Raw genomic sequence first — 23,756 nt, 5'->3', positions numbered from 1 at the left:
CTTCTTGGAGCTAAAGACATAACTTAAAATAGGATGATGCCTATCTCTTTGGTGTCTTGCCACACTATCAAACACAGAAATGCAAGTCAGATGTTCTTCCTCTTTCTTCCAATCTAACCTTATACTAATTGGCGCAGTAGATGTTAACATTCACATGAGATGTGGCAGAATCAGGCTGGAATCCCCTTTTCTGGTCTGGAGTAGAAAATTGCATGCAAGTCTCCCACCTCCCCGAAGAATGAGTCTGGGCTATTTGAGGACATCTCTTTCCTGATCACTCTTGTTGAAGCAGTTCCACTATGTGTAATTCATTGCTGTGTAAGATTGAAATTAATTCTCTCTGTTCCAGGGGATGCCTAAACTATTAGGTTATTCACATCAGTTATCTAAAGGACTGCATACAACAGGAAAGGCAGCCAAGGAATCATCCAGTTTGTGAAGGCAGCTAAAGCACAGGGGCTCAGCACTGAGAACTCACTTGCAGATGCTGGCATCTACTGAGATATTAGGTACCTAAATTCTTCTATGGGACTAATTTTGGTTAGATTGCAGGAGGTAGCAAGAGCAAATAACATGCTGTGAAAGCAGTGTTACACGATAAAGCTTTTTACTTTGCCACACTACACTGTCCTTTGGGATTTTTTGAGGTTGGTTTTTTTTTTTCTTTTTTCCTAATAAGGTATTTGGGACTTTCTTCTTTGAGAATACAGAACTGTTTATGATATCAAACAGGAAATTAAGTCTTCTAGCTAAGGTGAAACCCAACAATTTTTCCTGTTGAACAATGGACTCCAGAGAGAGTTCCTATTTAAAAAGAAAGGGCTGGAAATTCCACCCACCTTAAAATAGAGGCATGTAGTCCTTCTGTTATAAAAGCTACTAGTTACTTTCTGAGACTTGTAAGACTAGAAAGGACTTTGAAAGGTTGTTTACTGCAGTCCTTTGCCCTGAGGCAGGATTATCTAAAATAGTTTTGCCCTATCTCCAGAGATGGAGACCCCAAAACACTCGAGGTAATTCATACTGATGTTTCACAATCTCTACTCTTAAAAAGTTTGTCTTAATATCAGAACGAACCCTTAGTGTATTTTCAGTCATCTGTCTTGCCATACCCCCAATGACATGGAGAAGAGGTTGTTCCCTTCCTTTTTACAACAGCCTTTCACATATTTGAAAACCATTATCATGCTTCCCACCTCATCTTTTTTGCTCCTGCAGGCTACACAGCACCACTTTGTTCAGCCTTTCATTGAAGGGCACATCTTCTGCACAATGACAAGCACACAAAACCGAAAAGAACATTTTTTTCTGCTTTTCTGCATGATCACATTAGCATGATTAAGCATGCTAGTTCAGTTACCCTTGAATTTCCCTTTGGTTACCTGTTTTTGAAACTCGCTAATTAGTCCCCAAAGTAGGAGTGTATTTTTACATGCATACATTTCTGTGTACATTGCAATCCAGAATTAAACAAGTAGGGACTTCTGACTCTCCCTCACACAGCAGTATGTATGCTTATGGGTATATAATGTCTAGTCCAGGATTCTTTTTGAAAATCTTTACGCTCAAAAAATTTCAGTCCAATTCTGCTAAATCTCCTGTATTCATTACCACCTCAGCAAAGGAAGCAGAATTTATGCAGTTAGTGCTTTAGTTCCACAAACAGCTGGCAAAAATATAATGGCTGACATGAATTTCCTTGGCCCCTAACCAGGCACCTTTTGCAAGTGTGAAGGTATTTTACGCATGACCAGGTTTGCTGTCACAACCAGAACTTGGCCTATTCTGTCTCATTTTCACATATCCTCTAAATATTGCTCTGTGAGGAGCCCCATGGAGTTGGGCTCTGTATAAAACCGTTGAGTATTACAGTGCTTTGGATTTCATTTCCAGGGAAAACTTTGCTTTCATCAGAATGAAGTCTGTATTCACCTAGTTTAGATATATGATCTAAAAGAGCTCTGTGCATCTGTTTCCTTTATTCTGCTGTCATGCTGAGTCTGCTGAGGAATCCTCTCTTTCCTGCCTCATCTTTATTGTAAGAAGGCCACAAATATGCAGTTTATTTCTTTAAATGGATGCCCTTTTCTATTATTATATATGCATTTCTTAACTTTTATGGGATCGTTAAACCACTGGAAATGTTCAGGGTTATGACTTCAAAATTACAATAAGAAGATGTTAACAACTTGTGCTAAGCAGAGTCCTTTAACCCCTGCCCCTTGCCGTAAGAGCTTTGCTGCTATACCCATTTTCTCAATATTTAGTTACAAGATACAGCCAGACCATTACCAGAAAAATTAATGTAATTGTGACTTGTCTAAAATCAGTTCTTTCCTGGAATTAGTCTTTAAAATTTAATTTCAACATAACTCATGTTTTTGTAACTGCAGCTCTTTCTGAATCATTGTAATGACTTTCTGAATCATTATAATTAATCAACTCCTTCTTCACTGTTGGGACATCGCAGGCAGACAAAAAAGGTGCTGAACCGTAATTTTTAAGGCATAACTCCTGGCGTGCCCTGCCTCTGCTGCCATCTCCAAATGTCAGCCAACACGCCATGCTCCACTTGATATCATTACTCTGCTGGCAACAGCACAGCTATAGGACTTATAGACAATAATAATAAATGAGACAGAAGAACAAATGAAATAGAAATATCTTTAGATTCAAAATTAAAGTTTTCTCTTGAAGATCAGTAAGGGTCAACCTCCTAGGAAAGAATCCCTTCCCTATTTTTTAGGCACTGTTCTTCAAAGCAGGTTTCAGGTTGTGTACAGATGGGAACTCAGCATGAACACTGCTCCGTGCCAGAGGAAGTCTTTTTAAAATACGTTCTCGCTTAAATAAAATCTTAATCTAAATTAGATGGCTGGATATCGATAATACTAAACACCTTAAACTAGGCAAGGTAAATAAGTACTTCTATCCCTGACTCAAAAGCATCATTTTGTATATAAATCTATTCTAAATGGGTTATGAGAGCACATGTATTGCCACTGTGTGATAATCTTGATAAACAAAACAAAGGAGGCGGCGGCTACTGGGAAACAGGCATCACATTCTCTAAATCTCTCATATCCTGCATGCCATCCAGTACTCGTGGGATTCCTTTCACATCAAAAGTTTGTCAACATTGTTGGTGTATTGATCACATGACTAAGACCCTACCAGTTTGTTGCCAGTATAACTTTGGATTCCAAACAATTTTTGGAGCTTGAACCTAGATGGGGATCTAATCTGCCATTTGGATCCACATCATTTGAGATGCTACGTGGCTCATCAGCTTGGAGATAAGCTCTATGAGCCAAACTAGGCACTGGCTCCTTTGGCACCTTTCCCTACACCAGCAGTCAGCCTTGCTGCATTCTGATGAAGTGAGGGGGAAAAGAAAAAGGAATACAGAAAATGTTTAACAGAAAGTTCATTTGAATGTAAATAAAGCAAACAGCATGTGCCACAGCAACAGAAAAATGTCTGGAAGAACACAGTGCTAGAGGGCTGCCAATGGTCACATAGCTAAAACACTTCCAGGATCTGGCACATCAGTCACGATGTTTATCATAAGCCAAAACACAGCCCAATTCAGCAAAACAGTCAATCACTGAACTCACCAATATCTAAAAAGTCATTCTGAGGACTCACAAGTATGCTGCAGTTTTAGATATGGTAGTGTTTGACAGCAGTTCATCTCAGCTACCTCTCTGCACACCCACTAACCTGCCAAAGCTCTACGTTTGTGGCGGCATTTAAACATCCATGTTTAAACGTTATTATAGATATTGCTGGAGGCTCCATGTGCTGGTATCCGATCCATGGGAATATGGTGTCTGTATGAGAAGAAAAGCATAGGTAAGTCGGGAAAGTATTTAAAAAAACCCAAAAAACCAAACAACAACAAAAAAACAAACCTGTAAATTAATGGAAGAAAGTAAGGGATGCTACTGCAGCACAAAACATAACAGCTTTTATGGCTTCCTGTAGGTTTAGTTGTCAGTTTTCTGCCTTGGCCTGACTGACGTCAGTATAAGGTATTTCCCATGTCATTGCTGTAGGTGCGCAGCTAAACACAGATAATTTTTGATATCTAGCTATAGACAAAAAAAGTGCTTCCTTGTTTGCAATGGGCACTAAATCAAGCCTAAGTTTGTTAAAGGGAAGATTCCCTTGGAAATTAATAGATTGAATTTTCCTCACATTTAGATGGCTGGCAGAAGTCATTAATTTCAATAGAATTACTTTTAATTTCTACCAGTATAAGTTACAGTGAAACTGTAATAGGAGGATGTCTCTTTACCGCAGGACTCAAACTAGATCTTCCAGACAGCTGGTAACACCTAATGGCTGCCCAGAGCATTATGCAGTGTCCGCAGAAACTTTCGGTTCCATCCGTGTGCGGAAAGAATAAAAATAGAGAACTGAAGAAGATTCTGGTTTTGAGATGTGTAGGAAAACGCCCAAACCAAGGACTACGGTGTGCTGCATCATAGTAAATCACAGGAAGAGAACTTCCTATTGCCCAATTTGGAAGGAGAAAGGAAAAGGAAATATAATATATACAAGTTTGATATTTAATGAGATGTTGACCCGAAATAATTACGGAATCTAAATTGAAATAGAAAGTTATATTTGTGGTTTGCTTTTATTAATTGGACAAATTTCAATATTCAGTTTTCCTGTTGTTTTAAGTTTTCAAAAAATGAAACAGCATAAAGATTTTACTATCTTTCAGAAAGCTAGACTGTTTAAACAGCTGCAGCCATACCACTTCAAGTGGAAGATGAAACTTTTGCACGATAAACAATGTGACAGTGGCTCCACATATGCTACAGCTGCAAAAATTTGGGTTTCCTCCTTCACCATTCAATGAAGGTGTCAAAAATAATAGCCAAGCTGCATATACGACCACATATCCTTCTCCCTATCCTTCACCTGCCTATTCTTAAACCTCAGGTTATCTCTTTTCTTGGCTATACTTAAATTTCTGTCATGGCCTCTAGCATCCCCAGTGTTGAGGACAGAAATACACCAGAACGTCTAAGCTTTTTTGGTCAGTGTCTCCTAGGGGTCACCAATTCAGTTGTGCCTTAAAGCCCACAAAGTGCTATGCTAGCCTTGTGCCTTTCCCTGAAGGTGCAGCTGCCTAGCCCTCAGTTTCCTTGCCACCCCTCTCTCGGAGGAGCAGGGTCGATGGCCCCGCACATCACCGCGTAGCACAGCAGTGCCCAGCCCTGAGCCCCCTCCAGTAAACCACGCACACAGATCTCCTTTCTCACACGACTGCGTCGGCTGCGCTGGGAACAGCACAGCCTGTTTCCACAAGAACAGGGGGCCTGCTGCTGTTGCAGAAAACTGGATTTGTTGCACACACATATAGACTGGGTGTGCAATGCACACACGGTCAACGTGATGCTCCTTGAAATCACTGGAGCTTTCAGGCATGGTGCAGCCACCCAATGAAGCGTGTGCATGCTCAGGGAGAACACCAGCAAGGAACAGGCTGCCGCTGCCAGAATAATGAGTGCAAATTACTGCCAGCCACCTTCTTCCTGAGGAGTAACCTGAGGACACACAGGGACTGAGCCAAAGAATTGTTCAGGCAACAGAAACAGCTTGAACCTTAACTTCTTAATTCCTCAGCCCCTCCTAAATGATATGTGCCCATCTTTTTCTATCTTGGAAACCACCGTGTGCAGTTCAGGATGACAGACAAGACAGTTCCCAGCTTTGTTCACACAACCTGCTGAGATCTACCTGGGGTGAACAGGAAGAACAGTGTTGGATGCTTTGCCTGGTCTTGAGGGCATCTGCTTCGCATCTGTCAGCAGTGCATCCTTGCCAAGGATTCTGTTCTGCACAGAAACTTTTCACTGATCCTGCAAGACTGCCTCTGGAAGAAGAGGAATTTTATCAGCCTTTCTTTGAGGTTCTTCATTTTTCTCTCCTCTGTCACAGCCATTTTCTGGGTCAGTAACTATCAGAAGGGATCAGAAGTCCTGCCTTTCCAGACACATTGCTTCCAGTGCTTGGTTGCTCTCATAGCATCCATCTTCACCAAGGGAAATAGCCTAGATTTCAAGCACCTTCATGGAGCATTTCTAGATGTTTGCTTTTCCACTGTGACAGCCTAGCATGCCTCTCTGCTCTCTCTCCCCAGGGAAAGGCAGTAATTCTCTATGCCTCACAAATTCATCATGGCCTATGCCACCAATTCATGTCCCAAAAAACACTCCACAAAAAGAGCTTATTCCCAGCACTGTTGTCCAGAGGGAGTTTGCTGGAGAAGAAACTATAGGCTGCTTCCACGTTTTCATAACTATCTTGTTTCCTGACTTCTCGGTAAAGAGGTCTTCAGGTCTTAAGACGTCTGCACTAATTGGGAGCAACAAGACTAACACCAGTGACATGAAATAAAAGACAGGATGTGTCTGTGGAGCAGCTGAAGTTGACGGCATCAGCTGAAACGGACAGAGTGAGCATTCTGGACAGAGAGATGGTGAGAAAATGAGTTGAGGAAACAGCAAAAGATGACTGATTGCATCATATTTCTTGGCTGTAGCTAACAGAGATGCTGTAGAAATGGACAGACCACTGCAAAAATGGAGGATCAGCTATACCCCTTGACTGGGACAATTTTAGAGTACATAGGCTGCCCTCCTGTCCTGGCAAAAAGCTCTGTGGTGGTGCGTCTTCTCATTTTGCCAACAAGATGCAGAGCATTCACCCATCAAGCAGCAGTGCCAGGCATGTTTACCCTGCTTCCATCATTATTTCATGACAGGGAAGACATGGATCTCAGCCCAAGCTCCTCCACTGCTCATCTGACCCAGCAGCACATCTTCCTCTTCCTTAAAAAGATGTAAGAAGGATCTTCCCCCTCTGCCTCTTAAAACCCAAACATCCGGTCACCCTAACCAGAGTTAGCTAAGTCCTTCCATCTTCCCACTCCACCAATTCTCACTTCCCCTCCAAAGCAGGGTTTTATAATTGTTGCTGTGTTCCACAGAGCTGATGGTACAGGCTCTTCCATCCCCCAGATATTCCACTTCCTGTGGCCGAAAAGGAAAGAGAAGTAAGATGTCACACATGCAATCAGTATTTGAAGGTCTCGTGTGGTGCCTCTTCCTCCAAACTTGACATGATGTACTGGCCACAGTTTCCAGGAGTGTTTACATGGAAGTGGTTTGGTTTTGTCTAACTGCTTGCTTGTCATTTGCTTGCTCTGTTCATCTGTTTTCTCCACTCTAAATTCTCATCCTAAGCAAAAGTTTTATTGCAGTGGTGTGCAGATCTTTTTCTGACCACTATAAAACCATACACAGGCTGCACCCCTTTCTTCCTGAGTCCGAGCTCAAATACCAACATTAACACACTGCAGCAGAGTATCATCTAAACATTACATAAAGTTCTTTTTTGTTTTGTTTTTAAACTGATCTTGCATAAGGCTGTTCAAAACCAGGGAACAGTTGCTTTATTTCCTCCCACCATATGCAAAGCTAGACTTGTTCTTTCATCTTCTTGCAGGGTGTGCCAGCTCCCTGCCCCTGGATGCCGTGCACCAGGAGATGCTGCTGGAGCCCCTGGCATGGCAAGCCCTGCCCAAGGCTGCTCACCGTGAAGGTGCCGGGCACTGACCTGGCACTGCTGCACCCACGCAGCTCTGGTTCAGTGACTCAGCAAGGAGCTGCCAACAAAACCCTGCACCACAGGTGCTGTTTCCACCAAGTCCCTCTAGCTTCTCTCGCACTTCAGGCTGGAGTTCTCCTCCCACCAGAAACTGGGGTACCCACACCTCCCCGAGGATGACAGCCAGCTGCTGCGTGACTCAAGGCACAGCTTTTCCCCTCACTGACCCACAGGGTCTGTGGCTGCCAACGGGGCGGTGGACCTACAGCTGTACATACAGAATGTGGAAGAACAAAACCATGTAGGCATCACTGAAAAAAATCATACTTATTGATTACAAAATTACTTATATGCAAATTTTACTCTCATTCACTGAGCTCACAGTGAAATCACTAAGACTTTCCCAGCAATCAACAGCAGAAGTAAGCCCAAAACCAATTCAAAGTTTTCAAATTTCAGAAGTATCTAAATTCCCAGCTGGTTAAATGGGAGAAGCTCTGCTGAACTCAATACATCCGCACTGATGCACGACAAAACTTCCTGCCCATATTGCTTAAACCTGTGGGCTGGCACCTATCTAAATCATCAGAATCTACATATACATTTTCTGTCCAGCCACCACTGAGAACATTCTAGTTCTTAACACCACGATGAGCAGACCAAACCCAATGATCCCTACAAAAGCTCCAACAAGCAGTCATGGGGGCTTGGGCCTTCATGTTGTAGAGATGTTTTCCTATCTCTGAGACTCTCTCAACAACAATTGGTGGTGGTGCATTAATGTCATGATTTTTCTTTGTTGATTAATATAGTAACTAATCTTCTGTGCTATTTTTTTCTTTCATCTGAAACTCATATACAGTGAAAATAGTCTGCTTACTGTTAATAGGGAAACTACTAGAACATTTGGTCAAAGGTCAGGAAGCAGCAGGGACTACTTAGGAGCTTTGCCATAGCAAATAGATTCAAATGGAAATGTGATTGGAAAATATGTTTTCTACCTCAAATAAAATCACCTGATCAGGAAGTCTCATCAGAAACAGAAGTATTCTACACTCTGAAACAAACAGCCAGGCAAGTCTAATCTTGTACACGCTGAATTCAATGGGAGTAATTCCAGTAGGTTCCCTGGAAGCAGAAATAGATCAAACCTACCCTGACTAATTATAAGCAAAATATAACCTTTTTAGTGAAGAATCATTGTTTTAGTAGAATGCCTTAAATTTTACTAATTTTCAGAAAACATTCAAAAGGCTGTGGAAGAGAAATTTTCATCTCCCCTTCCTTGCCAAAAAAAAATCCCAGTTTTGCTTCGGTGAGGTTTCCCTCAGCGCTGGCTCCTTGCAGCGTAGCCAAGGGTAGGGAGGTCCATTTGCACAGCAGACAATAGAATGACATGCCCAGATTTTATTCTGAACCATAAATCAGTCACCGCTTACATAAACACCCAGTTCTACTGATTACACCTAAGTTTCCTCCAGCTCCCAGAAGAATATGACTGGGTCTTACACAGCCTACAGCTCACTGAGCCTAAGGTTTTGTATTGCATACCTGAGAGGCACAGCCCAGAACTTTACCCTTAGACCTTCCTGAAGTTATTATGCAGCCAAAATGCTTTAAGAGTCTGCAAATGCTAACACAGATAACAGGGTGCCTGTAGTTGGCAGACTTCTTAATTTTTAATCTTGCATACTTTTTTTTTATTTTCCCCAAAATCTTGTCTCAGCAAGTCGGTCTGGACATACCATTCAAATTACAAAAAGACCCACAAATATTTTGTCTTCCAAGATGCCTTTAATGCTGTCTAACCTAGCTGGCAATAATGTCAATAATGTTATGTAAGGGTGATAAAGCTGCCTATTTGCCAACAGAAAATTAATTAGGCATTAGGGATTGTTCTGACACCAAATGGTGAAACTTCTCCTCAATTTTCATCCAACCTTTCCAAAGGGAACATGCCTGTGGTCTTGACAGGTGCTCTATGTGCTGTTCCTGGTTCGTGGAGACCTGCATGGATCTGCTGTGCATATAAATGGTCATTTATAAGACAAGGAGCTATAGATCTTATGGCAGAGAAGCAAACAGATACAAAGAAAAACTACTCAAAAAATGTGTTGAATAGGAAATAATTTCTACATATCACATTGGCTTTTCAGTTACTGCCATCAGAAAATTTTTAATCACTGTTTCATTTTTACTAATCTCACACACACAGAGTAAGCAATGCAGAGGATTGGAACCAGTTATAAGGCGAAGCCAGCAGAGTCCTTATGGATTCAGAGTTGTCCCCAGGGCTAGGCTAGAGTTATATAAAAGGATGAAGTCTGGCTTCTTCCACTCTACCCAAATTAAATCCAGCCAAGTACCATCAATAGGCTCTTTAATCTCAAAGGAAAACGTCAAGAGATAAGAGTGAACAGATGTTCAGTATGACCATGCTCATGCTGCTCACAAGGCAAGGGCTTCTGGGGATGGAGAAATTCCATGGAGTGACCTTTAGCTTCTTGATTCCTGGAAAGAGACAGAGGGAAAAGTCAGCAGACTTCCAACACCATTGTTCCCTCCTTTTTATAGCAACAAAGATTTAAGGGTTCCTGCTCTCCTGCAGATAAGAGCTCCTCAGAACTTGGAGGTGTCCCCAGAAGCAGAAAGGCAGAATACCCTGTGCCACTTGTAAGGCTGTGGCAGCTGCTCCTGCAGCCTGTAGCTGTGACCTACCCAAGAGGTTTAAGGCAAGGACTACTTAGCCATTGCCACAGGTAGGCAGCCCGCAAACGCCACTGTCTGCTTCGGTGGAGAAAGCTATCCAAAGTAGGCTTTGTACAGACTAGATAATTTCCCAGCATCACTTCCTCCGCTCCAGTTTGCCCCCCTTTCCTCACATCACAGGGCAGTAAAACTCACATTCAACAGAAAGGTTTATGTGATCACTCTGCCAGTGTATGGCAGTTCGTCTGTCTTTCATGCCATTGCCTCCTTTTCCCAATGGCTTTACACTCTGACCAATTTCAAGTAAATCTGACAATAGGATACCAGCCAAAGAACATACATTCTCCAGGTTGCTGAAAAACAGACAAGGAGAAGGTCGATTTTATAATGAAGAAAGGGCTACTGTGTGGATTCTACTTAGATTAGCCACTGGGGAATGTGGACATAAGCCATGACTCTGCAGGACTGGCGTGCCATTAACTCTGCTGCTTGTGCAACGCTTTGATGGTCATGCCTGCAGGAGCATTCAGTCCTTTGGTTATTTATCTAGGGAAAGTGGGTACATCACCAGTACAGGAAGTTAAAATCAGTTATTAATGGCATGGTGTTTTCACACCCGGGGAAACTTGCTGTCTTTAAGATTATTATACCACCATCAGATTTACTTGAAAGGGGCCAAAGAGTGGGTGGGAAGCTGTTGGGAAAAGGGAGTGAGTAGATAGCAGACAACTGTATTAGTCACTAACATAACTCTGTTTAGCCAAAGATTGCCAAAATATAACAAAAGTAATTGGTAAAAAGTAAAGCTCCTTCTAGAAGTGTTTACTTATGAAGCAGCTTCTGTAAACACAGAGTTTTCTCAGAACCTGAGTATAATGAATATCATAACATTTTCAGGACAGTACAAGTTTCTTATGCAAGCAGAAGATTGTTCAAGAGTTCTCTGTTTTAAACACAACAGCATTAGGGAAAAGTATACATTGTATGAGAAATCTCTGTAGAAAACTTTCTGTCTGTCAGCCTCCTGCCTTCCTCTACTTTTTCTGCTCTGACATTCAGTAACTAATAAAACATATAATCAGCTCTTTTGTGCCTGTAAGGAAGTCTATGTGAAAGAGAAAGGTTATTATAATAATTTAGTAAAAACAGAGAAGTAGTGCGGTTATCCGCCACCACGTCATGGTCATTCCGGCATCTGCAGGAAAATTCATATTATGGTTTTGTAACACAAGGCTTTGGTAGCAATAGTGCCTTAAAGGAGCCCTGCTCAGGCCTGCCAGTAACTTACTCCTGCCACACTGCCCCCCCACCACCACCATGCCAGACCATACCAAGGAACAGATTTGACTTTTAAAAAACTAAACTAAAGATGACCCTTTTTCTGTTTTCCCCAGAGTTGTTTTTCCAACTTCCAGCTTCCTGAGGCGGCACGTGGGATAGCTGGGCGAACACTTGGACCAGTGCTCCTGAAAGAGCAGCAACACACTGCAGGTGCCTGGAGTCTGGAGCAAGACCATCTTTGCTGATATGGCATTCAGCACTTCCTGCTGTAAAACCGCAGCCTCAGGCTCCAGCTCAACTGTATGCAAAAGCCAGCTGTAGTGCCAGATCGGGCATGCCACGGGCAGATCAAACAAGCTCTTGATCCTTTCTAGAAACATCACAACATCTCCAAAAAGTTTTGCTGATTTGCAGCTGTGCGACCAGGATTTATGGGAGCAGGTTCTGCCTGTGTGACCAGGGGCTACCCTGCGTGTATTTCCATCAACCCATTCTTTCCTTCTGGTGCCTTCTGCTCTTCTTTAGACACAGGTTTATGCCCTCTGTCGTCCATTTCAATTTTCACCCCATTTCTAGTCATTTACACCCAGATCTTCACCTCAGATTTCTTCTGTGACTGTGACTTTATGAGTTACTCATCTCAATCCCTCTCCAGTCTCTGGTTTTGCGTCCAGCATGCCATGTGACAGCATAACATCGGTGCTAAGCCAGAACCTCTCCGTCTGCGCTGCAGAGGCTTATCCTTCTGCTGGATCCCATCCCACACCACGAGCCCTGCACAGGAAACCAGTAGAGCCAAATGACCTGTCAGCACCTGTCCTGTGGCAGGACATCTCTGCGTGGCTGGGGGCCTCAGCAAGAGGTCACGCAGGTGGTTCAGCACGTGTACCAAAGGGGGCAGGCAGAGACCCGAGCCCAACGTGGGTCAGGACAGCCTGGGATGCCAAGGAGAGCTAGCTGCACACAGGGGAAGGCATCTGGGAGCTTAACCACATTCTCAGTGGGACCATGGGTCCTGAAGAGGCCCCAATGACTTCATGGGAGAATCTTAGGGCTTTCAGGGATAGTCTGTCTACCTAGGAGTGGAAAGGATTTGTGGGGGAGAACTTGGAGGGACAAAGAAATCCCTCATAGATAAAGACAGTCAGAATAACCTCGGTTCCCCAGTAACTCCAGGAGATAACTGAAGGTCTAAGTAAAAAGCTGCTGCCTGGCTAGTAAAAACATTGTCCTTCCCATCTATTTATGTTTCTCATTATTTTCTAGCTCTACAGCTGGAAACAGCTCACTCAGAGTGCTGCTGCTCCCCCCTCCTAGTCTGCTCTGGCCTGAGCCTCTTTGCCTGCTCAGCCTCTGAAGCAGATCATCACCCTCCGTGACAACTCCCAGCCTGACCTCACAACACACTCTGGTCCCAGATTTCATTCCTGCCCCACCTCTGGAGCAAGTCCCAGGGCCGTACCTCTCACCATGCCTTCCCAGCAGCCTTCCTCCCTGCCACACATACTCCTCCAGTTGCATGCTACTGGCTTCCACTGCCCGTTGGATTACCTTTTTCGGGAGGAGATGGGACTGACACAGTCCCAGCAATACTTGACTGAGAAGTACTTTATGACAAGGGTGCAGTATATACACCAGGACAGCAGGCTTCCTCATTAACCCTCTGGGGACACTTTTCCCTGTCCACATGGCCTGGACCCATCTGCTCTTGTCTTGGGCAAGTCCTGACATGGATGGGTGCTGTATTAAGCTAGCCTGCAGAAAGATACTTGTGGAATCTCCTTTCTCCATTGCATCTGACTCCCGTACTCCTTTGGTCCCAATTTTATCAGTCCATCCTGCTCACACAAGAGGTCCAGGCCAAGGATCACAGTACCACTAAAGCTACAATGAAACCATTCATGCTCCAGAAAAGCAGCATTCATTTTTCCCCAGACATACTCCACACAGGATCAGCACAGGTCTTGCACACAAGCATCGAATGGCAGCAGCATGTGGCAAGACAATGTTGAAGGCTGTGTGAGATGTAGTGCAGTGATAATGAGACGCCTGGAGCAGTCACCTCTTCACCTCTCCAAGGCCTGTACTTATCTCTGCTCCATGGGCCCAACCTCTCCACTCTAACATAACAGAATCCATGATCTGGTGGATGACCAGCAGGCTGCAAGACATACCTTTTGTCTGAGCACCAGCAAGACTCCATCTGTGATTTAATCCTGCATTGTAGCTCTGCAATCTCTCTGTATTGCATACAGTCTCACACTGGAGGAAGCCGATGGCCAGCAACATGTTTTGCTCTGTGCAGAAGCTGGCAGAAGCTTAGCCAAGACAAGATCCATGCTGCAAAGGTTACAAGGGAATGTCTGATTCCTTGGTAGTTCTCAGTAGGAGGCTGAAGGGGAACATTACTTTCACAATGACAGTGTGCAAATAATGACTAGCTCTGACATTGCTTAGAAAAGCTGCTTCCTGAGACAGTAACTGATCTGAGAAACAAGAGGCTGAACCACCAAGTAATCTGCCCAAAAAGCCCCACAAGGGAACAGACTATAGAACAGGAAATCTATGATACAACACATCCCTAACTCATGTCAACACAAAATCATCATTGTCATATAATCTTCAAGGCCAGGTTGGATAGGGCTTTGAGCAACCTGGTCTAGTGGAGGGTGTCCCTGCCCATGGCAGGGGGCTTGATCTTTAAGATCTCTTCTAACCCAAACCATGCTATGGTCTCATTTACTGGGCCAAAGGGAGTCAGATCCAACTACAACCACACCTTAAACTGTCTCAAAACTTTTCAGCTGTCAGATCTACCATGCACACATGTTATAAGTGCTCATAAGAGCAGATCCTCACTGATCTCTGGACTTCCACATGGTATGCAGATCCTGCCACATCTTCTTCCACAACTTTCTCAACTTTGGCAAGCCAATCAACCATTCAGTGAGTGTACTGTTTATCCCTCTAGGAATTGAGCTGCAGATCAGATCTTGGGTATTTTATACTGATTCAACCTGCATTAACAGGCAGGAATTCCAAAAGGGAATGCCTGGGTTTGCCAGGAATGCTGCCACAGGCATCAGAACAGTCACTGTCCTCCTATTGTGACACTTCTGCCCTTCACACGTACCTCTCGAAGCCATGGAGCCTCACAAACAGGATGTTCCTGGTCAATGTCCTCTCTTGTTCTTCTACCTCAGTCAGGTTTGGAAAGCTATGTGTATTGTTTCTGATACAACACAACAAAAGCAGATGGATGACTGAACCCATGGTATTTAATTAATTAATTAAATCTGGAGCATCACTGCAGATTTTTCATCCATCTTCTGACATAGTCCTATTTTGCAATGCAGAGAATGGTGACTTGTGGTAGTTGCCCTAGAATTAATGTTTAATATTTTTATATAATTTTGGGGCAATGAGATGATCTAGGTAGGGAGCAGAGATAGTGAAAATGTATTCCACCTATTATGCTTCACTTTGGCATTCAAGTTCCAAGTCCACAGATATTTAAATAAACACCAAATTATTTAGCTACCAAACATTTAAATGATTTTGGTGAGGGTTTAGGTGCCTAAGTTCCTCTGTGTGTCTCAGTTAAGCTTTTTTGAGACAGACCAACCTTATTATTTCACAAAAAAAAAAAAAAAAAAAAAAAAGAAGAAGATAACAAAATTATGTGATGGGGAGAACAAGAAGGAAAAGCAATGAGAGCAAAATGAGAGTATCATTTATAATTAACTATAATCAAAGCAAAGAAAGATGACTTGGAGTGTGACACATGGATCTAAAAGAAATATTTGGATTGCTAAGAACTTAGAAGTTCAGAACTTATCAGTCTGGGCCATCTGTATGTGGGCAGCGGGAAGGGGTCTGCAATCCTTGCTGTTCAAGCATGCACATCAGCGCTGAGCTGCACGCTGGGGAGATTGCCAGGAAATCCCAAGGCCACCAGTTAACCACAAGGCTAATAAAGGTGCACCGCTTACACTTTGGGCAGGCTGGAGAATGCACTAGAGAAAGCAGGTAGTTGTTGTGACAAGGCCATGTCCCAGCTCATCGGTTCCCTAAACAGATGGATGAAGAAAGCCTCACTGTTGAATAAACCTTAAACCCCGAGTCATCTTATACCAACACTGAGCTCAAGTCAGACTAAAGGTAAAATGCAGCTAAAAAAGCATTTGTTAATCACATCCAAGATGGACAGAAGTGTCTAGATTTTATAGAAATTACTGAGAGAATCAGAAAATTCTTGTTCTGATATCCAGATGATTTGGTTTTCAAATGTGATTAAAGTATATTGCCCGTGACTGAGACCAGATGCGACCAAGCAGTTCAGGATGATTGTTAGTTTGGGGTCACTGTTCCCCACAGTCTTTAAAACATGCTGTACCACGCTCTGAGTGTATTTAATGACATAAACTCCACACCATACTTTTCACAGACCAGTGGAAAACACCCAGGCTCTCTCAGGATGCACCGACACACATTTCGGAGACAGGAGAGTTAAAAAAATGAAAGAGGCAGGCATGTTTTCTATTCTTCCCACCAAGCACAGTCTCTTCATCTCACTCCTGTGTCTTTTTCCTTCCTGTCATCTGCTCTGACTCTTGACTCTTCAGCATTCAAATCAAGCATGGGGAACCGGCTCACAGTCCCTTTGCCTTTGTGAGTCAGAAAGGACCAAGTATGCCTGACCGCAAGAGACCTCCATAAAATTTTGATCATCTATTTTGAGATACTTGTCAGTGGCCCACATATGGGACTTTTTTAATTAGAAAAGCAACCTGCTTGTTACAGATTCAAGGGTCACCCTCTGCTGATATTTGAGGCCCTCGTCTGACACACAAGGGCAAGAGACCACCTGAAAGAAGGTATCATCGGAATAGTTTTAGCATTGCAAACAAACTCATTCTCAATCCCTAATGTAAACTTATCCCTTTTGTTTGGTATTATAGGACTCAATTAACTGTCTTTAGCTATTCTCAGTTTTATCCTACTAATCTTAAGGAACGAGTGACATTAAAGTATTTGGAGCAGATTTTGTGCAATGACTTTTATGAGGGACTAGCTCAGGGCTTTTACTTTTTAAGGTTTATACCAAAAGCAAAGCTGTCCATTTTGCAGTATTGCATAGTTTGGCAAGAGATAATATATCCTGTGTAAAGCTGCGTGCAAACATTTTAGATGTCATTTCTGATCAGGCTCTTGATGTCCTTAGTTAATAGTATGTCATGCGCGTTTGCACAGATATGTGTATATTCTATGTATATGTTCTTGTTGAAGTACAATTGCTTTTGGTGTGTGGTCTGCAGAGAAGAACTGTTGCAGTTTGGTCTCAGTGCAAGCTGTAAAAGCTTCATGTCACACAGCAACTAGGACAATAAATGGTCAACTACATAGTCCTTTTTGACATTAAAGTGTAGAACCCCTAATGATTCTCTCAAAAGAATTCTGAAGACATTTCCAGCTTTCAGCAGAGACAGTTTACAGCATTTAAATAAGAGGAAGGTCAGACAGACTACACTTGACACTGCTGGGAAATGACAAATGTTTTTGAGAAAAAACAAAAAAGGTCACTTAAAAAAAGCAGCTGAAAGACTCCCATTTCTTTACTACAATGGTAATAAAATGAGGTTTCAGAAACAGTCACAAAATAGAACAGGGAATTTCCCAAGATTTTAGGACTTTTTGCCCATCTATATCCCTGTTCATATTTAAATACACATTATGTAACAGAAGGGAGACAGTTATATATCACTAGCTAGTAGCACATTTCTAGCAACTGAATAAGAGATTATAAATGCAGAGAAATAGCACGAGAAATCTGCAACTCCAGCCAGTAGAAAAAGTAACTTAAATTCACAAGAGACCATTGTTTCAATCTTTCCACATTATGCGAGATCTGTTTGCCCAGATCACTTCAGCACTTGCATAACATGGTTGGGCTGTCCTCCAGCCCACTCAAGATTTCCTTATCTGAAGTAGAACTACTAACTTTCCCGGTTTACTAGTAATTCTACTTCTAGTTCACGTGTGCTTTCCTTTTACAGACAGGCACAGGATGAGCAGTTCACCAGGAACTGAACTGAAAGTGCCCAGAGGACAGGAGGAGGGGTGGTAAATGTGTGGGCACAGCAAGGAGTGGGAGTTCAAGCACAGGTTAAGAGTGGAGGTTAGCATGAGCTGTTTACAGGGCAGAAGGGTGCTCCACACAACATACAGCAGATCTGTGCTGCTGGCCCCAACCAGCCACGAGCTTCTGGTTTTTTTCCCAGGACTGTACAGAATTGAGCAAGAGGAGAACCCAGTTAACATGTATCTGTTAACACTCCCTGGTTAGGGCAGAATCACAAATCCACATGGATATCTCTGAACTGCTCTTTCTGATGGTGATGACTGAAAACCCTCCTCAGAATCATATTCCAGCCTTTCATGATCCTTACCCTCACACGTTTTGCTAAATATATTACATTTGCCTAATATCCAACCAAATCTTCCTTCATTGCAGTTGAAACTCACTGTTTCTATCCTACATACAGTAGGTATATACCTAAAAAAGCTATTGCTTCTATCTTTAAGCAGTCCTTTATGCATTTGAAGACCGGTAATGTCTCCCCTTCGTCTTCATTTTTGATTAATCAACTCCAGAGTGCCAATTTTTTCCCCTATTTCCTCATAGATCATGTATCCTAAAAGACTCCGTATTGCTGTCCCTCTTCTCTGAATTATCTCCAATCAGTCCACATCCTTCTAAAGCCATACTGCTCCAGCTAGACACAGTGCTGCAGCTAACATTCTGCTAATGTCAAGTGGAAAAACCTTGATTTATCCTGCAAGCTAAGCTCTTTACTTAAATACCCAGGATTTGTCATTTGCAGAGTAGAAGCACTGCTGATGCATTTTCACATTTTCACTCACTCAATCCTTTTTTTCTACCACTTAACTACTTGTTCCCCACTAAAACCTGTGACAGACTGCTTGATCTGTTTTAAAAATCACATCCTATTTTTATCAGACCATTTCTTCAATTTGTCAAAATAATTTTGAATTCTATTGTCCTTCAATTTACTGAAAATATTATCAGACACAAGACATGCTCATGAAGCACCTCATTCTTCCATTTTATCCATGTTATAGTAGATGAATCTACACTATGTTTCCCTGATTTGCTGATCTGAACATCAAAAGCCTCAGTAAAATCAAAACCATCTGAAACCTACTCTTTCCTCCATGTCCACGAGGCCAGCTACACAGAGACTTAGAAGAGAAATAGACTAACCTGCTTACAAATAGTTTCACAGTTTATTACGACTTCAATTTAAACTGAGCTGATGAGTCTTAGTCTTCAGTCCTTCTTTGCTACTTTTCTTCTCACTGATGTGGAGAAAATACAAAAAGAGGGTCTGAGTAGCAGATGCAAGTGTGTATTCAGCTCAGTTCAGAAGAATTTTGCAGATGAAGTCACTGAAGTCAGCAGTATACAAGGAGATGCCAGGAAAAAATTATTATAGAATTAAACATAACACTATGATGAGTTTACTGCAGCTATACAGGATCTACTGGAAAGTCAGAGACTTCATAGATAAACAGTGAATAGCTAGCGTTCAAAAGGAAATAGTAGAAAGCATCATCAAAAGTGCATGAAAATTGTTAGAACAATGTGAAAAATGTTTCTAAAGTGTAGTCTAGAAGTGAATTTAACAATTGGAGGACATCCTGTCATTTCCAGGAAGAGAGAAAGCCTGCTTTATCTTGGTTGCATATTCCTGGCAAGAAAAAAATAAAATCATATTTCCAAACTTGTTTTTAATTCAAATAACTTGAGAATTCTGAGTGGATACTTGTTGGGGGGGGGGGGGGGGGGGGGGGAGGGGAAAGGAGCAAATGCCTTTCTTAATCCAGCAAATTATTGACTAATTATGCCTGATCTGAAAAGTGATTTTAATGCGCTGAATAGGATTTCTTTCAACTACCTATAAAGAGTGCTTCAGTCATTACAGTTAAGTATGCTGATGACAAGGGGTTTTTTCATCCAGACAACCCTCTGTAGCTTCCTACTATTATGACAATGGAATATTTCCATTTTCATCCATTCGATCTCATGAAATCACTCAAGAAGTTAATCAGTTAAAAGATCAATTAACACGTGGTTAGACTCACCGAAGCAGGAGAGGACCTCTGAAAGTCGTCTTCTCCAACACCCTGCTCAGGGCAGGGCCAGCTTCGAAGTCAGATCAAATTGCTCAGGGTCTTGTCCAGCTGAGTCCTGAAAAATCTGTTTCACATTATTATTCCACTAGTTACCCACCAGGAAAGCCTTTTTTTAGGACTGCTGTTGCAATTTGTCATATCAGTTGGCTTTACCATGCATGCTGCACGTGGTACAGCCTTGTCCTCTCACACTAGATGCGACCAAAGTCAATGACTGCAGCATCAGTACTCTGTTTACCATGTACTTTTATATTTTATTTGAATAGGCACTCCTAAAAGAAGTGCTGCCAGCATATATGACATGAACTGAAATGGTTAAGTAGCAACCAATTAATTTGAGGAGTTTCTTGTCCTGTAATATCACCTACAAAAACCTTCCAAATGGTATTAGAACTACAGTTTCCACACATATTTATGGTAAAATTTAGTGAAGAAAGAAACCTTTTGGGGACTAATATAGAACAAGGGAGACAGGATTTGGCATCAGCAAGCTATTTGAAAAGCTGTGCAATTTTTCATAATGAGCAAGGAGAATCTGTCTGCCAAATAACCGTGCTACACGGAGCTATGCAAAGTGCCCCTGGGGGCAAGGATAAATTCTGGAGCACGTCACTGGTGGAATGGAAAATATGAATGCCTCTGAATGCTGACAAAAGCACACGTAGGAGTGCAAGACAATTATATTTCACTTAGTGAAAGTCCACAGGCCTACTTCGGTTTCAATCACCTGACGTCAACTAGTAGAAACAAGTCTAATACAGGCAGGTCTTCCGGTGACTTTCATGGCACTGCTGGAGGGAAGCGTGGGTGGATAACTGTTCTCATCAGCAAAATTTCCATTCATCTATTCAGCTTCAAGAAATGGGAATCCCTTACAAATCGAGAGGAATGCTCCTACACTCTTTCCCATGTGTTAGGGCATGCAGGTTGGCATAATGCTCAGAGCTCTTGGATTTAATTTATTTAAATTATCTCTTCTCTGTTGATCCCTGAGTAGGAGGGACAACCTGACACATGAGGAAAATATAGTATTGATGTGAAGTTTCTTCAATAAAAACTATTAATTGAAGCATACTACAGCTAATCTTACCACTATTTTCAGTCAACTTGTTTTATCCACTACACATTCATAGCAAAAAAGAAACCCTTCAAATAAAATAAAATAAAATTTACGGAAAAAAAAGTAGGAAGAAAATTGCAGAACTAATTTCAACATTCAAAAATCATTATTTTAAGTTAGATTCCTTTGCAAAACAATCCTATTCTTAATATATTTCATGTCTGATTGATTCTGTTACGACTTCACATGTTTAAAAACAAACACCCTGAAACTAAAACATGTGATCTACCACTAAGTAAATAATCTGATGGAAGTGTTTGCTGGGAGAAAAAGAAGAGATAACAGCGTGCTTCAGTTAGTCCAATCCCCACTTGCAGCCATGTTAATTTTTCTTTTTATACCCAAAAATCAATATCTTCTCACCACTGAACATCCCTGCCATTACTGAAACCAAAAATATATCTATGCAGTGCAATGAAGCATCCAGTTAGGTTTACCATGGCCCAGCTTCCTCTAAAGAGTAAAATGAACTGACTGATCCTGCTTCCAGCCACCCATGTCTGCTTTTTGCTCTTGCTGTTCCCAGGAGCCCAGTTAGATGGATGCACACTGGAAGTTTTCTCCCTCTTTGCCAGTGCTTACTGGCTGATAAGATATCCTCTCTTTCCACATTCATAGCATAATCCTTACCAGTGTTGCAATCATGTTACTCCATGGTTTGTATTCGCAGAGACAGACTTTACAGAGGCTTCCAGCCTTCTAGCTCCCTCCATACCATAGAGCATGGGGACGTATATGGGAGGACTGCTTTCCATTTAGAAGGGATTACCATTTCTCAAAGCTCAGTGGGAGAGTGGTACTGTCCTGGTGCCATGTTTTCACTGCCTTCATGTACCAAAGATTCCCTTCCTGAAACAGCAACGCTGGCATTTTATGCAACATCAAAGTGTTATTTCGAGATGGTAGGTATATGTTGCACCCCCCAAAATTATTCCATAATGAACTCTATTTATTTTTTTTGGCCAGACACTGGTTCACAGTGAATGCTGCAGACAGTCACAGATACAAGAACTACCAAAGCCTAGCTGAAGGTGACAGTTATGCTCGTGTTATATGACTTGCGACTAGCTCTAGGTCAATTCAATTTTCCCCAATAGTTTTTGCATAATTATGTCAAGTGGTCTTGTTTGGCCCCCATTTATCCCATCTACTATTAAAGTGTTGTTATGTGACTAACATCAAAGAGAGTTCAGGATCCTAGAAATGCCCCAGATGGCATACGGATACATGTTTTGCAACATAAATAATGGGCTTAGTGCAAACTACCTAAGGGAGCAATATGGAAATGAAGCACCAGTCTCAGGATCACCCAAAGTTTTTGGCTGCTCTGGGCCCGGCCAGCTCAGGTAGGACATAGACATGGACAGAAAGTCTTTGACCATTTGGACCTACCCAATGGAAGGAAGATGCCTGTAGGGACCACGTAAGGAATGGAGAAATCTTGTTTCTCTGGGAAACTGCTCTGAAGGGAAGGGCAGAAGAGGAGTTAAAGCAGATTAAGGGATTACAGTATTAGTTTCTTGGATAAAACTAGTAAGGATTATATGCATTCTAGCTATAGAAGCTGAAAGTAGAGGAATATATAAAGACCTAAAAGCTTAATGCTAGATGCAAAATCTGACACCTGTGAAGTGGTTTGAGCTCCTGAAAGTAGGTGTCAGAAGCTCAGATAGTGAATACCCCAATGAAGTAAATGCTATATGGCTAATACGTCACATGAGGAAATATCTCATTAATAACCTTATGAGAATAAACACTTATCCTGACTACAAAAGATAACTCTCCTCTGTACGTTCCAGTCACTCAGCTCTCACCACAAAGGAAACCTTTAATAGTTTAACAAAAGCATGAAAACTGAAAGGGAGAACATAATGACTCACCAAATGTGTTGAGATCCCAAAGAGAAGGGCATGTCCCTAGAGGAAACATCTGGACAGATCAAAGGCTTTTTACCTTGTTTCATTCTGAAAAACAATCTCTGAAACCTAACTTCTTCCCATAAGTACACAAAAGTCTTCTTAGTGGAAGACTAATTTTCCTAAGAAGTACTGGCTTAGTTATATTTGGTAAAGAAAATAAATTTACATATTACAATATGTGAGTGATACGGAGAATCTGTCAGAGATAAACATATGCCAGGGAAACTTCTTTATTTTTCTTCATTATCAGAATTACTTAATCTTAAAAGCAAAGGGTGTTGGGTTTTGTACAGTGAAAACTGAAAACAAATTAATCTTATTTTCTAAATCTCAAGACTTACTTGCCAAATAGCTCTGTCTCAGCTCAGACTTAGTAACATTTAATAAGTGATTGAAGAAACAGCCAGCTGGGAGTATGATGAATCTTTGAGAACTACAAATGAAGCAAATGCACACAAATTTCTCTGACTTCATAGTGTTCACTTCTCAAATGAAATTTAATTCGGTACTGACTAACAGCTGTCCCTGCATGTTTTTTTTATACTAGCCTGACCACTCTGCAAGTATTTTCAGTGATTAGATCCTGCTTGTTTTGCTGTTTCTCACAAAAAAACACTAACATTTTGGTTGTCCCTGCTGACACAGAGCACCAGGACATGTTCCCTGCTGTCAGAGTGGAACTGGTTGGCACATCAGGAGAGCACATGCACTACCTTTCTGGTCACACCAATGACTACCACTAAAGAAAAAAACCTTTATTCTTACTCTCAACTTGCTCAATAAATGTCACCATGGATTTTCAGCACACTGTAATGAACACCTGACAATTCTCAGACACACACACACACCCCCCCCCAAGCCGATACCAATGAAATCAATTA

At 41.9% G+C, this 23,756-nt stretch overlaps 1 long non-coding RNA gene across 1 annotated transcript; it reads right to left on the bottom strand.

Annotated features, from left to right (window-relative positions):
- Window positions 1-14,752: 14,752 nt before the first annotated feature.
- Window positions 14,753-22,818, bottom strand: LOC142602604 (uncharacterized). Its single transcript, XR_012836351.1, has 3 exons — window positions 22,349-22,818; window positions 19,786-19,891; window positions 14,753-14,851 (listed from the first exon to the last, which is right to left on the bottom strand). It is a non-coding gene; the product is annotated as an uncharacterized LOC142602604 (long non-coding RNA).
- Window positions 22,819-23,756: the final 938 nt, after the last annotated feature.

Source organism: Balearica regulorum, chromosome 7 (assembly GCF_011004875.1).
Source record: "Balearica regulorum gibbericeps isolate bBalReg1 chromosome 7, bBalReg1.pri, whole genome shotgun sequence".
NCBI classification, from domain to species: Eukaryota; Metazoa; Chordata; class Aves; order Gruiformes; family Gruidae; genus Balearica; species Balearica regulorum.
The sequence above is the reverse complement of the archived record's forward strand: the minus strand, read 5'-3'. Positions and strand labels throughout refer to the sequence as shown.